This window comes from Gracilinanus agilis, chromosome 3, assembly GCF_016433145.1.
Source record: "Gracilinanus agilis isolate LMUSP501 chromosome 3, AgileGrace, whole genome shotgun sequence".
In the NCBI taxonomy this organism is placed as follows: Eukaryota; Metazoa; Chordata; class Mammalia; order Didelphimorphia; family Didelphidae; genus Gracilinanus; species Gracilinanus agilis.
The window spans coordinates 453,538,327-453,553,393 of record NC_058132.1 but is presented as its reverse complement, the minus strand read 5'-3'; the positions used below and the strand labels follow the sequence as shown (position 1 = coordinate 453,553,393).

The 15,067-nt window shown below is 35.5% G+C and overlaps 1 long non-coding RNA gene across 1 annotated transcript in view; it reads right to left on the bottom strand.

Annotated features, from left to right (window-relative positions):
* LOC123242530 overlaps positions 1-3,300 on the bottom strand; it is a 13,116-nt gene extending 9,816 nt beyond the window's left edge. The window contains exons 1-2 of the long non-coding RNA XR_006505820.1: positions 3,276-3,300; positions 2,104-2,179 (exon numbers count right to left, since the gene is read on the bottom strand). This is a non-coding gene — a long non-coding RNA (uncharacterized LOC123242530). The remainder of the gene's footprint in view (positions 1-2,103; positions 2,180-3,275) is intronic.
* Positions 3,301-15,067: the final 11,767 nt, after the last annotated feature.

The window sequence follows — 15,067 nt, the reverse complement described above, 5'->3', positions numbered from 1 at the left end:
AAAAGTATCAATAAGCACATGAGAAAGTGTTCTAAATCTCTAATAATTAGATAAATGCAAATCAAAACAACTCTGAAGTATCACCTCACACCTAGCAGATTGGCTAAAATGAAAGAAGGGGAGAGTAATGAATGCTGGAGGGGATGTGGCAAAATTGGGACATTAATGCATTGCTGGTGGAGTTGTGAACTGATACAACCTTTCTGGCTGGCAATTTGGAACTATGCTCAAAGGGCTATAAAAAAAAATGCCTGCCCTTTGATCCAACCATACCATTGTTGGGTTTGTACCCCAAAGAGATCATAGATAAACAGACTTGTACGAAAATATTTATAGCTGTGTTTTTTGTGGTGGCAAAGAACTGGAAAAGGAGGGTATGTCCTTCAATTGGGGAATGGCTGAACAAACTGTGGTATATGCTGGTGATGGAATACTATTGCGCTCAAAGGAATAACAAACTGGAGGAGTTCCAGGTGAACTGGAAAGACCTCCAGGAACTGATGCAGAGCGAAAGGAGCAGAGCCAGAAGAACACTGTACACAGAGACTGATATACTATGGTAAAATTGAATGTAATGGACCTCTGTACCAGCAGCAATACAATGACCCAGGACAATTCTGAGGGATATATGGAAAGGAATGCTACCCACATTCAGAGGAAGGACTGCAGGAGAGGAAACATATAAGAAAAACAACTGCTTAAACGCATGGGTTGGGGTGGACATGATTGGGGATGTAGACTCGAAACCACCATACCAATGCAACTAACAACAATTTGGAAATAGGTTTTGATCAAGGACACATGATAAAACCAATGGAAATGTGCGTCGGCTATGGGGGGGGCGGTATGGGGGGGTGAAGAGGAAAGTAGGAGCATGAATCATGTAACTATGTTAAAAACAAATATTAATAAATGTTTAAAAAAAGAAAAAAAAGAAAAAAGAAAAGGGCTGGAAGGAGGAAAAAATGGAACTCAAATTTTTAAAAAATGAGTATTAAAATAAAGTATAATTATAAAAAAGAAAAATATATAAACCATGACACAGTTTATAGTCTAGACTTTATAGATATAAAAAATTGGGAGATATAAGTAGTATTCATCCAACTTCTAGGTTTTACTATGAAGCATTAAAGTTGCCCAAGTGGCAACTTGTTTCTCACTTTTCCCTCTCCATCATAAAAAATGGTTCAAGTACGAAATCTACTCAGACTATGCTTATTTGTACCTATTAAAGGCCTTCCCTTTTGGCCATCACCTTCTGCTCTAATTTTTTTTCTCTCCTTTCTTCATAGCAGGAATAGAGATCTATTAATTCAAAAGTTATCTATCATGTTTGTTCCCCCTTCTCCTTTCTTCACTCCATTCTTCTCTAGAGTCTGGTTGGAGATTCATTCCCTGTATTAACAATCAGTAGACTTGCCATGTTCAGAGACAAGGCCCTAGATTCTCATGGAATTTTCTCTCTTTGCTCTTTGGGAAATACATAGAATTGTTAATAAAATCCAAAAATAAACCAACATAGCTATTTTGTTCTTATGTTTATATATGAGATTTCTCTCTTCTAACCATTAATTAGAAAATGGAATCATAGCCCCAAAATAAGAAGAGTATTTTTAAGTCAGTTTCCTTTAGGGTAGTTAGACTAGCCAATATTTCCCACATTTGTGCAAAATGACCATGCCAGAATATACAAAGAAATGTGATTGTCTACATAAGTCACAGGTTTTATTTGTTTGTTTTTGATGAAAAGTAAATAAGATAAGAATACTTAAAAAAACAAGATATTACAAAGGGAGAAATCATTTTGGTTGCCAATTAAACAGCAGACAAATGTAAAGCAAGGAAAAGATAAACTTTTGCAGAGGACTTGCAGACTATGTGGCCATTATGATATATTTTCTCTAATTTTCACAAATGCTCAAAACTCCCCACCATAGAATTATGCACGAGAGGAAGAAAATGGTTTAAAATGTTGGGCACAATTAGATAAATTTATGGGGAACATATTAATGAACAAGGAAAGATGTCCAACAGAACATCTAAGTAAGACCAAACATTCTGAATCAATATGACAAAAAAAAACAAAACACCCTCTATCAATACCTGATGAGTCGGAGGACCCTTCAAATTCCCAAGAGATCATGGAGTCATAACAAGAGAGTTCCAAATTGTTCAATATCTAAGCAAAAATAAGAAAGTTGTACTTATGGCCTATGCAACAAAAATAATTAGTAAAAGAACAAACAAACTCGAATGCATGGTGGCAAGTCTATACAAAGAAGTCAGAGAGAGAACAATTAATTAATAATACATATAATATATAATAATATATATAATATATAATATAATAATAGAACAAATAATTAATAATAATAATTAATAATAATAATTCAGAAGTGAAGGACAATCTGGAAGAAGAGATGCAAAAAAGAATAATGTTAAAAGAATATATTATCAATAAGTCAAGTATTCAGGATAACTCCAAGGGACTCATGATGAAGAAGAATATACACCACCATTGAAAGAACAAATGGTATTTGAATGCAGATTGAAATATGTCATTCTTCATTTTATTTCCTCTATGAATTTTTTTCTAGTGTATGCAATATGTGTCTTGTTTGATCACATGATTAGCAGGGAAATATTTATTATATGATAATATATATACAACCAAGATCATATTACCTACCTTCTTGGGGAGGAGGAAAGGGTGGAAGTAAAGGGGGAAAAAGAATTAGATGGATTTTTTTAACATACCTAATGTGAGAATTTGTTTCTCTTGGATAAGCATATTTATTATCATTTGTTTCATGTTCACAATAAATCATATGTGTTACATTATTGTTATGTTAAATATTATATTATGTTCTATATATTAAAGATAAAATAGAGAGATTTTTTAAAAGAATATGTGATCTTCATACAAGCAATGCATACTGATCTCAAAGACAGAATGTATAGAGGTAACTTTCATATTATGGTTTCCTGGTAGAGCAGAAGTCTCCAAATCTAAACATAATAATACAAGAAATAATATAAAGAAAACTGTCCAGAACATCTGAATACAGAAAACAAGGTACCATTTGGAGGAAGCCACAGGTCACTTTCTGGAAAAACAAAGAAACAAACAAAAGAACCTCTGCTCCAAACCTAAAACACACAATAGTTAAATTTAACCATTCCAATCACAGACAACAAATTCTGTAAATTATCAGGATAGCATTTATATATAAAGGAGAGAAATTTCAAATAACACAAAATTATTCTGCACTCACCAGAAACCACCAAAGGGAATGGAAAAATTCTGAAGAGTCAAAGAGCTCAATGTACAAACCAAGGTGACATACTCTGAAAACCTGAGTCTAATCATTAATGAAAAAAGATTGATGTTCAATAAAAGAGATACATTTGAACATTTCTACCAAAAACTCTAGATATGAGCAATTTGCTTTGCTAGCATCCCAGAGGATGCAAAAAGATAAAATAATATAGCTACCAAGCAAAGTATACCCAGTCATTTTTCAGTCATGTCCACCTCTTTGTGACCTTGAGTTTGTCATTTCCTTCTCCAGCTCATTTTACAGATGAAGAAACTAAGACAATAGCATTAAGTGACTGGCTTAAAGTCACACAGGGAGTTAAGTGTCTGAGGCCAGATTTGAATTAATGAAGAAAAGTCTTCTCGACTCCAGGGCTTGCACTATTATCAACTGTACCCAAGCAAAGTACAGGTAACAGAATAAATTACTTAGGAGGAAGGAGGAGGGGAGAAGAGAAGAACATTGGCAGAAATTTTTGTGATATAAAAACAAAGGACATCAACAAAAATTCATTTAAAAATTAAAAAAAAACAATCCTTTTGTTTATTTCCTCATTTCTCATAAGGAACAGGCAACATCCAGATATCACAATAAGTGTTTCATGTCACAAAGGCTAAGGTAGACCACTATAAGCCTTTAGGCTTACTCCACAGTATCAATGACCATAGCAGACTTTTGGCTCTCCAGCCACAATTCTCATTCCCAGTTCTTTTTCTCTCTCCTGCTTCTTCTTTCCAGGTACTTAAGATGAAAGGGTAGTGCCCATGAGAAAAGATAGCCAAAGATTTCAATTGAATGAGAAGCTGTAGGTAGAAGAGACAACAGCTGAGCAGTCACGAACATAGCAGCATCTATTGGCAATCTGTGGAGACTATGAGACCAGCACAGAGTAGGATGAGAAAGAGTAACTTGATGATATCTAGAAATGAAAGGCATGAGTTGCCTCTCTATGTACATTTCATAATCACATGTGTTCCCCATGTGTGTACCCGGGCCATGCATGTTTTGACATGTGGGATGTACTTTTCACTGTGTTTCCTCCTTATGTGTCCACTCTTCCCACGGATACTGTGTGTATTTGAATGTAACTTACCCTTTGGCCACACCCATAAGGGTCAATGATTCAAGATGTGGTGGTTATTTGGCCTTTGTTTTGGAAGAGGACCAATGACATCACAGGGTGAAATCTTGACATGCCCATGAATTAGATTTAAGTGAGGCAGAGTTGCACAAAGTCATCAGCCTCATTCTCTCTTCCAGTAATCCAAGTCCACTAGTAAGACAAAAGTCAAGATAACTGGTGATAGTCCCAGACACAGTGAATTATTTTAGCATTTTCAATATCTGACCAATCTCTGAACTCTCCAGTGTCTGCTTCAGCCTCCTTCATAGTCTTTGGAATAAATTGTTCTCATCCACACAATTCCACAAGAAGATAGACATTTCCCTAACTTACTAATGGATATGAGGTCTGTTGGTTACCCTCAACCTGGTTTAGTCATTTGCCAAGATGGCTGACCCCTAGTGTTACAGGTAGAATGGACTGATCTTGAGTCCCAAACTCATTTTACACCCATCCTTAGAAAAAGAGCTGATGGGTAGGATAAAGGAAACTTGATGGTGAGATAGCTAAGCGATCAGAAGAAAAAGCAGCAGCAAACATAAACAAGAGGAAGAATGGAGAACATATGTAAAGTACATACAGAAGAAGCCTACCTAACACCATTTGGAGAGATACATTCTCTCTCCATCTCCTTTCCCCTCTCCCCTCTCTATGAGACAAGGTCGCCCCTGTCTTGTCCATGCTGTAAGTATAGTGGACAGTCATGAGCCTAAAATCCTACTGCTGATCAGCACAGAAGGTTAGATCTCTTCTTCTTCTGATATGGTTTGATTTCTTTTTCTTAGGCAACATGGTAGCTCCCCTTCCCCCTCCCCCAACTTCTAAGTTTCTGAATGTAGTGTAGACAATTAGCTGATGTTAATTCTACTGCACCTCCCAGCTATGATCCCATAGCCTTAGTCTCCCCAGAAGTAGGACTAATAGGGATGTGTTCATTCATGCCCCATTCTTCATGACACCATTTGTGGTTTTCTTGGCAAAGATACTGGAATGGCTTGCCATTTCTTTATCATTTTATAGATGAGGAACTGAGGCAACTAAGGTTAAGTGACTTGTTCTAGGGTCACACAGCTAGTGTGACCAGATTTGAACTCACAAAGAAGAGTCTTCCTGATTCCCAGACCAGTGTCCTATTCGCTGCTGCACCTAGGGATGTACCATCAGCCAGATGTCCCTGTGGGTTATTTGCTCACCTTAACATCTTTGCTCTTTCACAGGCTAAGAAAGCTTAGTTTTTATTTTTAAAAAGATACTTTGAATTATAAGCTATTTGCTATCATAGAAGTAATTGCCAACATATTTAAACTATATTTTTCTTATTGTTTATGTGTATAAAGGAAATGAAGAGAACAAGAGTATTTTCTGTTTGGAGAAAGACTGTTTGATCAGTGGAAGCTGATTTGGGGGCTTGGACCTAATTTAGAAAAGTAGGAGTAAGTAAGAAAGTGTTATTAAACAATGACAGGCATGGCAATTAATTTGGAATCTTGTATACCACCAAAAATAAAATTATAAGTTAATGAACATCACAAGGGGCAAAGGGAAAATATTGTGGGCCTTTTCCATCTTTTTTGCCAAACTTTGAAAAAATAAGCCATGCCTAGTGAAGGGAAGAAGTGAAGAGTGATAGGAGCATACTGAATAAATCCAGTGGCTCAGTGGACAATAGATGACTCGGTAAATGATAGACAGCCTAGTGTGCCTTACTCCTCAAGAACCATTTGCTTTCATCAGAGAATATAAAACTATGTTTATTTTTAGACCCAATGAGCCTATTTCCCAAGGAGATCAAAGGAAAAGGAAAAGAACCTATATATTCCAAAATATTTATAGCAGCTCTCTTTGTGGTGGTAAAGAATTGGAAAGTGAGGGGATGCCCATCAAATGGAGAATGGCTAAATAAATCATGATATGTGATTGTGATAGAAAACTACTACTAACTTTAAGAAACCATGAGAAATTAATTATAAAAAAACTTGAAAAGAACTACATGAGATAATTAAGAGTAAAATGAGTAGGACCAAGAGAATATTGTATGCAGCTACAGATTTAATATTTGAAGAACAACTTGTGAATATTCACCTATCAAGAATGAATTGGAAAGTAGAAACATGAATGACATAATCTATATATACATATCTATTTTCCAAATGATGCCTTTTGTGGTTAGGGTAGGGATGGGCTAAGATACCTGAAATAAATTCTATTCATAAGTGTTTTTTTAAAAGAGTCAGTTGTTGATTAGATGTGAGCCCTAGGTTTGCGTGAGAAATATTTTGTTGTTATTTTTTATTATAAGTCATTTCATTAAATACTCTTATTTTGAGATTATTATGACCATTGATTATTAAAAGTGAACACATTGGTGGATTTGACTATTTCAATGCAAATGCATCATTCATGGACTCTGGACAAGACATTAGACATTAGGCATTAGACAAAGGCATTAGACTATTAACTATATGCTCCCCAAAGGAAGAACAGTGATATAGAAGATCTAATATAATATCCAAGTCAAAAAGAGAATCCCTGTGGATGAGGTCCTCCAGATGCTATTGTCTGATAATGCTGTGCTGATTGCATCAAGACCTGAAATATTAAACAACAGCTTGGAAAAGATCTGTAATTACTCAAAGGAGTTCGGTCTATCCATCCATAAGGAAAGACTAAGAAGATGAATACTGTCTGTTGCCCAGATTTCTATATGCATTTGGAGGAACACCCTATAGAACTTGGGTAACATTATTTGGAATGGATAGACACTAAGCTGAATACAGAGTTGAAGAGGAGGATTAATACATAATAACATCAATCTCTATAGAAATACAGATTTATATTATTATATATAAATATATAAAACATATATATTTATAAATTAAATAAAATTAATAATGTGCTTTCTTTAATAATATTTGTATTGATAGAGGGAAGCTAGGTAACTCAGTGGATTGAGGGCCAAGCCTAGAGATGGGAGGTCCTGAGTTCAAATCTGACCTCAGACATTTTCCTACCTGTATGACCCTGGGCAAGTCATTTAACCCCTATTGCCTAGCTCTTACTGTTCTTTTGTCTTGGAACCAATACACGACATTCATTCTAAGATAGGAGGTAAGGGTTTTAAAAATAATAAAAATATTTCCATTGCAAAAACCATATTGATTACAGATGTTAAACTATTTGACAGTGTCAAAGATTTTGTTGGCAAGAACTTTCTTTTTTGGGTTGTATTAACTTTTTTATATAATGGTTGAGCTGTAAAACCAGTGGTCTGAAGGTTGCTGTCATTCCTGGAGCTCCTGGGTTTATCATTCACCTGGGTTTATCATGACAATTATTAAGTGGTTGCTGTTGAAGGTGGGGAGGATGATGGGCCCCAAAATAGGTCTTCTGATTCCAAATCCGATATAGAGGATAGAGCACTGGGTCTGGAGTCAGGCAGATCTGAGTTCAAATTTGACCTCAGGCACTCACTGTGTGACCCTGGGCAAGTTAATTAACTTCTTTTTACTTAAGTTTCATCAACTATAAAATGAGAGTAATAATAGTCCTACCTCATAGGGTTATTGTAAAGATCAAACAAAATAGAATTTTTCTAAAGGTATGGAGCACAGTGTCTTGAACACAATAGGTACTATGTCAGTACTTATTCCCTTTTCCTTCCCTACTACTATTGTCCTACCTGCCCAGAAAATTACAATAGCATTCTAACAGCATGCTCAGTGAGTCTTTAGCTCTTCTCTTCCATTCTTCCCACCATTGTTTGGATAATCTTTCTTATTCTAAGACTATTTCAGTTCTCTTTTCAAAGATATCCTAATGCCAGTCAAATAAAGTTCTCATTATTTTGCTGATATATAAAAAACCCAGTGCCTCTTATCTCACATGATTTCTCTTTTTGCCCCTTTATACTCTGGTCATATTGGAGTATTCCTCTAAAATCATTCTAAATTTTGCTGCCTTCATATCTTTATTCATGCCATTCACAATGTTTGGAATGTCCTTTTTTCTCCTGGTCTGTTCAATTCCTAGTCATCCTTTAAAGTTCAACTCAAATGCCTCCCTTCTTTATGAAGTCTTCCTTGATCTCTCATCTTCTTTTTCTTTCTCTATGAACCTCCATAGCATTTTGTCTCTCACTTCTCTAATAGGGCTGTTATATATTACTTTGAACCAATTAGCTTTGTAGTCATCTTAACCTCCAAGTAGATTGTAAGCACCATGAGGGTAGGAAGTGTGTCTTGCGCATAGGTATAAGATCATAGGCCAAGTGTACTTCCTGGTCGCCCCTTTTTCCTCAAGCAGTATCCTTTCCAGAGTGTGCCAGGAACACCCAGACCACTGCTAAAAGACCCTTATGGTTTTATATAAACTTTTTGTTTTCCTAAGTGGGTGGCAAAATAGATAGATAGCAAAATGCTGGGCTTAAAGTCAAAAAGACCTGAGTTCAAATCCAGCATCAGATACTTACTAGCTGTGTAACCCTGGGCAAGTTAATTAACTTCATTTGCCTCAGTTTCCTCATCTGTAAAATGAACTGGAGAAGGAAATTGCAAACCAGTATCTTTGCCAAGGAAACCCCATATGGGGTCATGAAGGGTCTGAAATGACTGAATAACATTTCCCCAAGAACTTAGAACAGTATTTTTGAATATAATAGTTGCCTAATAATAAATGTTTATGTTATACAATTGAATGAATGTGACACTAATCTCCCAAAGATAACTTTATCTTATTTCGAAACTCATTAAATTATTTTGTCCTGTTTTCCTTGTTAGATTCACCAACATGTGGTTATATTGTTAATATTTAACAGACCAAGAAGAAGAAAGTAACAAGTTATTACCTAACAGTTAGCAGCATTATTGCTTTATAGACATCAGTAAGTTTCTGAATTATTTTCCATTCTCATCTTAATTCAAGTTTTCAGAGTTCTTTTCTATTTCTCCATTTGTCCTGATCCTTCAGAGAAATTGAAGGAAATAAAAACAACGCAGGAAAGGATGGAGGGGGAAAAATTAGAAGCACTCCAAAATAAGGACAGCTTTTTCTAGGTCCCATTTTTCCACTGCTAATTAATCAAAGTAATGGGGAGTTCTAATTCAGTGATTTGCTGCCCCTAAGCCCTTTTAGGCAGGCAACGAAGTCTAATTGCAGCAGCTTCTGAACCTGAAGGAAACATGTCCAGCTCTGCCTGCTCAGGCACATAGCTTTTAAATCTTCATAACTCTATAATTACTACACTGCTTTCCTTCACACTTGGCTTGATTTTCCTTTCTTAATGAGGACTACAATCTTGATAAGTTTGAAGTTTGCAGCTTCTGCTGTGGATGAATTCTAAGTTGGGGGCCTGGAAATGGGTGTAACCATTTCTCCTCTCTCTCATGGATCTCTCAAAAGTAGTTGACTTACTACAGGTTGTGACATTCAAAAACTTGCTTTGTGAGTCACAATCAACTACAGATATTTCCGTTCCAAAGAGAACACTTGAAAAACTAATTCTGAACAGTTAAAAAGAAAGAAGGAAAAAATTATTTATATCCTTTACACAGATCTACTCTTAAAAAACAAACAAAAATTCTTGCCTTATGTCTTAGAATCAATACTAAATATCAGTTCCAAGGCAGAAGAGCAGTAAGGGCAAGTCAATTGGGGTTAAGGGACTTGCCCAGGGTCACACAGCTAGGAAATGACTGAGTCCAGATTGGAACCCAGGACCTCCTGACTCCAGGCCCAACACTCTATTCACCCAGCCATTTAAGTATCCCATGTGATATACTCTTAACTCCAAGCAGACACCTGAGATTGTAGTCCTCTTTATTCTAAGTATTTAATCCATTCAATCAATCAATTAGTTAATTGACAAGTGTTATGGAGGAGTTAGTTGTGAGTTGAGGCTGTATCATTCAATCAAAATATCAAAATTATATTTAACAATAAAAAAATTTAATTTGCATTTCTCTAATCAAGAGTGATTTAGAATATTTTTTCATATGATTATTGATTGCTTTGATTTCTTCATCTGAAAACTGCCTCTTCATATCCTTTGACTTTTTATCAATTGGGGGAATGACTTGTATTTTTATAAATTTGACTTAGTTCTTTATATATTTGAGAAATGAGACCTTTATCAGAGAAATTTGTTATAAAATTTTCTCCCAGGGGGCAGCTGGGTAGCTCAGTGGAGTGAGAGTCAGGCCTAGAGACAGGAGGTCCTAGGTTCAAACCCGGCCTCAGCCACTTCCCAGCTGTGTGACCCTGGGCAAGTCACTTGACCCCCATTGCCCACCCTTACCAATCTTCCACCTATGAGACAATACACCGAAGTACAAGGGTTTAAAAATTTTTTTTTCTCCCAGTTTATTTCCCTTCTAATCTTGGTTGCATTGGTTTTTTTGTACAAAATCTTCTTAATTTAATATAATCAAAATTATTGATTTTGTATCTTGTAATGTTCTCTATTTCTTGTTTGGTCATAAATTCTTCCCTTCTCCACAGATCTGACAGGTAAATTATTCTATGTTCCCCTAATTTACTTCTGTCACTTTTTATATCTAAATCATATACTCCTTTTGATCTTATCTTGGTATACTGTGTGGGATATCTAAACCTAATTTTTGCAATATTGTTTTTCAATTTTCCCAGCAATTTTTGTCAGATAGTGAGTTATTATCCCAATTGTTGGGATTGTTGGGTTTATCAAACATTAGAATGCTAAGGTTATTTACCCCTAATCTATTCCATTGATCCAACCTTCTATTTTTTAACCAGTATCATATTGTTTTGATGACCACTGCTTATATTGCTGTTTAAGATCTGGTATTGCTAGGCCACTGTCCTTTACATTTTTTAATTAGTTCCCTTGATATTCTTGAGCTTTTATTCTTCAGATGAATTTTGTTAATGTTTTTTCTAGTTCTATAAAGTAGTTTTTTGGTAGTTTAATTAGTATGGCACTGAATAAGTAAATTAATTTAGGCAGGATTGTCATTTTTAATAAAATAGTTCAGCCTACCCATAAGCAATTAATGAGTTTTTCCAATTGTTTAGATTCAACTTTGTATGAAAAGTATTTTGTAATTGTGTTCATATAACCCCTGCATTTGTCTTGGCAAATAGATTCCCCAAAATTTTGTATTGTAGAGTAATTTTACATGGAGTTTCTCTTTCTAACTCTTGCTGCTGGACTTTGTTGGAAATGTAGAGATGCTGATGATTTTATGTGGGTTTATCTTATATCCTGCAACTTTGCTAAAGTTATTATTTCAACTATATTTTAGTTGTTTTTCTAAGATTCTCTAAGAATAGCATCATAACATCTGCAAAGAGTGATAGTTTAGTTTTCTTACTGCCTGCTTTAATCCCTTCAATTTCTTTTTCTTCTCTAATTGATAAAACTAACACTTCTACCACAATATTAAATAATAGTGATATAGGGTATCCTTGCTATCTTATTCAGAAGGCTTCTAATTTAACCTCATTGCAGATGATACATGCTCATAGTTTTAAATAAATATTACTTATTATTTTAAGGAAAGGCCCTCTTATTCCTATGCTTCTAGGGTTTTTAATAGGAATGGGCGTTGTATTTTGTCAAAGGTTTTTTCTGTATCTATTGAGACAATCATGTGATTTCTGTTAGTTTAATTACTGATATAGTCAATTATGCTGATAGTTTACCTAATATCAAACTAGCCTTGTATTCCTGGTATAAATTTCACCTGGTCAAAGTGAATGATTCTTGTGATATATTGTTGTAGACTCTGCTAGTATTTTATTTAAGGTTTTTGAATCAATGTTCATTAAGGAGATTGGTCTAATTTTCTTTCTGTTTTTGCTTTTCCTGGCTTAGGTATCAGCACTATATTTATGTAATAAAAGAATTTGGTAGGCCTTCTTTGCTTATTTTGCCAAATAGTTTGTATAGTATTAGAATTAATTGTCCTTTAAATGTTGATAGAATTCACTTGTGAATCCATCTAGCCCTGGGGAATTTTTCTTAGGTAATTCATGAATGGCTTGTTTAATTTCTTTTTCTGAGATGGGATTATTTAAGTATTCTATGTCCTCCTTTGTTAATCTAGGCAATTTATATTTTTGTAAATATTCATCCATTTCACCTATATTATCAAATTTATTGTCATATAACTGTGCAAAATAGCTCCTAATGATTGCTTTAATTTTTTCTTCATTGGATGTGATGCCAATAAAAATTTATAGAAAATAAAATTACTTGCAGGATTTAAGTATGTATTGTTTCTTTATATGTATGGGCGCAGACACACACACAAACACACACACACACACACACACACACACACACACACACACACACACATATATATATATATATATATATATATATATATATATGCATGGTGCTTAGCACATAGTAACCAACCCATCAATGAGTTAAAGACAGGATTTCTACTCCAAATACGTAAAAACTTTTCCTGATGGAATGGGCAGATGAGAACTATTTGTTCTACTGGCCATGAAGGTTGCTGAAGCAAGAGTTGTGGAACTCTTAGACCTTGGTAAGACATCCAAGATGCCACAGTCATGCACTGCATTTGGGGCCATCACCAGTTGTCCTGACTTTTGTTTTGCCTCTGGACTTGGACTAGAAGAGATAGTGAAGCTGACAATTAAATATCTACCATTTCCCCTTTTATCAAAATATTATGTTCCTACTATCCCATGGCATTCTTGCTGTTTGTCCAGATTTTAGGATTCTAAAGACTTACCTGAAATGCCATTTGATGATTAACAGTGTCTTTCAGCAACTTTTCACCATATGTGTTCTATCAGATTGAACTTTAAATCCTGGTCCCTTTTCATTTCTGCTACTCAAGTATTAGCATCATCACTTCTTGGCCTAAATATAATATTTTTGTTGCTTCAAGTGTTTCTTGTTAGTTATTTGATATCACTATCTACATTAATTCTGCCAGGAGCTCCAGCTCCAGTTATGGAGTAGTATTTCTTACTAGACCCAAACTGTAGAGGTTGCATCTTATATTATCTTAGTAAAAATGTATTGCTAGAATTTTTGAAGAAAGAAAAATGAAGAAGCCTGAAATAAAAAGCTTTCCCTATTTGAACAGCATGAAGTGACTAGAACCATAAACTAGAAGCTGGAGATCTTGGGTCTGGTCTATGATCTTTCATTGTCACTTAATCTTGCCATGATTTAGTTTCCTGACTTATAATATGCAAGCAATAAGACTTACCATATAAAATGCAGCCTTTGCAACCTCCACATTTCACAGGATGTAAAGAAAAAAACTTGTCAATCTTGCCAGACTTATGCAACATTTATTTCCTTTATGTACTCTACATTTTAGTCAAATTGGATTATTTGCTATTTCTAGCATATGGAAATTCCTTCTTTCACCTCCATTTCTTTGCAGGGTCTATCCCCCTCCCACCCCCGACTGGAATGTTCTTCCTCTCTACTCCCAACCTTTGGAATCCTTAGCTTCCTTTAAGTCTCAGATCAAGAACTATCTATGGCAGTCATGGCAAACCTTTTAGAGATGAAGTACTGGACCCTGTCCCTTCTCAGACCAATGCTGTTTGTCTCTTCTTACCCCCACAGAGGAGAGGGAGAAAACACTTCCATTGAGTTGCTGGGTGGAAGAGTGGGTGAAATAAGGAATGTCCTCAAGGAGTATAGAGAAGGGAAGGGGAGTGGCTTGAGTGCTCAGCTCCCCTCCAGCTCTACCACCTGTGAGCCACCCACCTTACCCACTGTGCATTCCCATTGGGCTGCTGGGCAGACAGTCAGGGGATGTGAAAAAAAATGTCTTCCGGCATGGAGGAGAGGGAGAGGGGAACAGCTCCGCCTGAGTCCTTCTGTTTTTCTAGTAACAAACTCTGGGTGGGGGAGGAGGTGGCAGAGAATGCTCGGCATGCCATCTTTGGCACCCATGCCATAGGTTCACCATCACTAGGGAAAACCTTTCCTAATCCCTCCAGGTATTAGTGTTCTTCCATCAAATGGCATTTCAGCTAAATCTTTAGAATCCTAAAATCTGGCCAACAGTAGGAATATCATGGAATAGTAGAGACAATGTAGACTTTGAACATACATTGTGTTCTCTGTATATGTATTATATCTCCTAAGTAAAATGAAAACTCTTCTTTTTAAATCCTTTCCTTCTGTCTTAGAATCAATTCTAAGGCAGAAGAAGGATAAGGGCTAAGTAACTGAGATTAAGTGACTTGCCCAGGATCACATAGCTAAGTGTCTGAGACCAGATTTGAACCCATGTCCTCCTGACTCTAGGCCTGGTGCTCTAAGAATGAAAGCTTCTTGAGAACTATTTGTATTTCTTACTTTTTATTTTTGACTTTAAAAATTTTTTTTTCAAATGAAGATCTACCCATTGAGACATCAAGAAAAACAAAACTTCTTATTCTAAACATGTATCATCAAGCAAAACAGATTCTCTCACAATCTCCAGATTTTATTTCCTATAATATGTCCCAGCATGATACCTTATATGTAGTAGGTACTTTGTAGATGCATGCTAAGCTAAATATAATTGAAAGATTACATTTACACTAAAATACTTAGGCATCTAAATGACTCTTAGTTTAGGGTGTGCTTTGATAGTAGGAG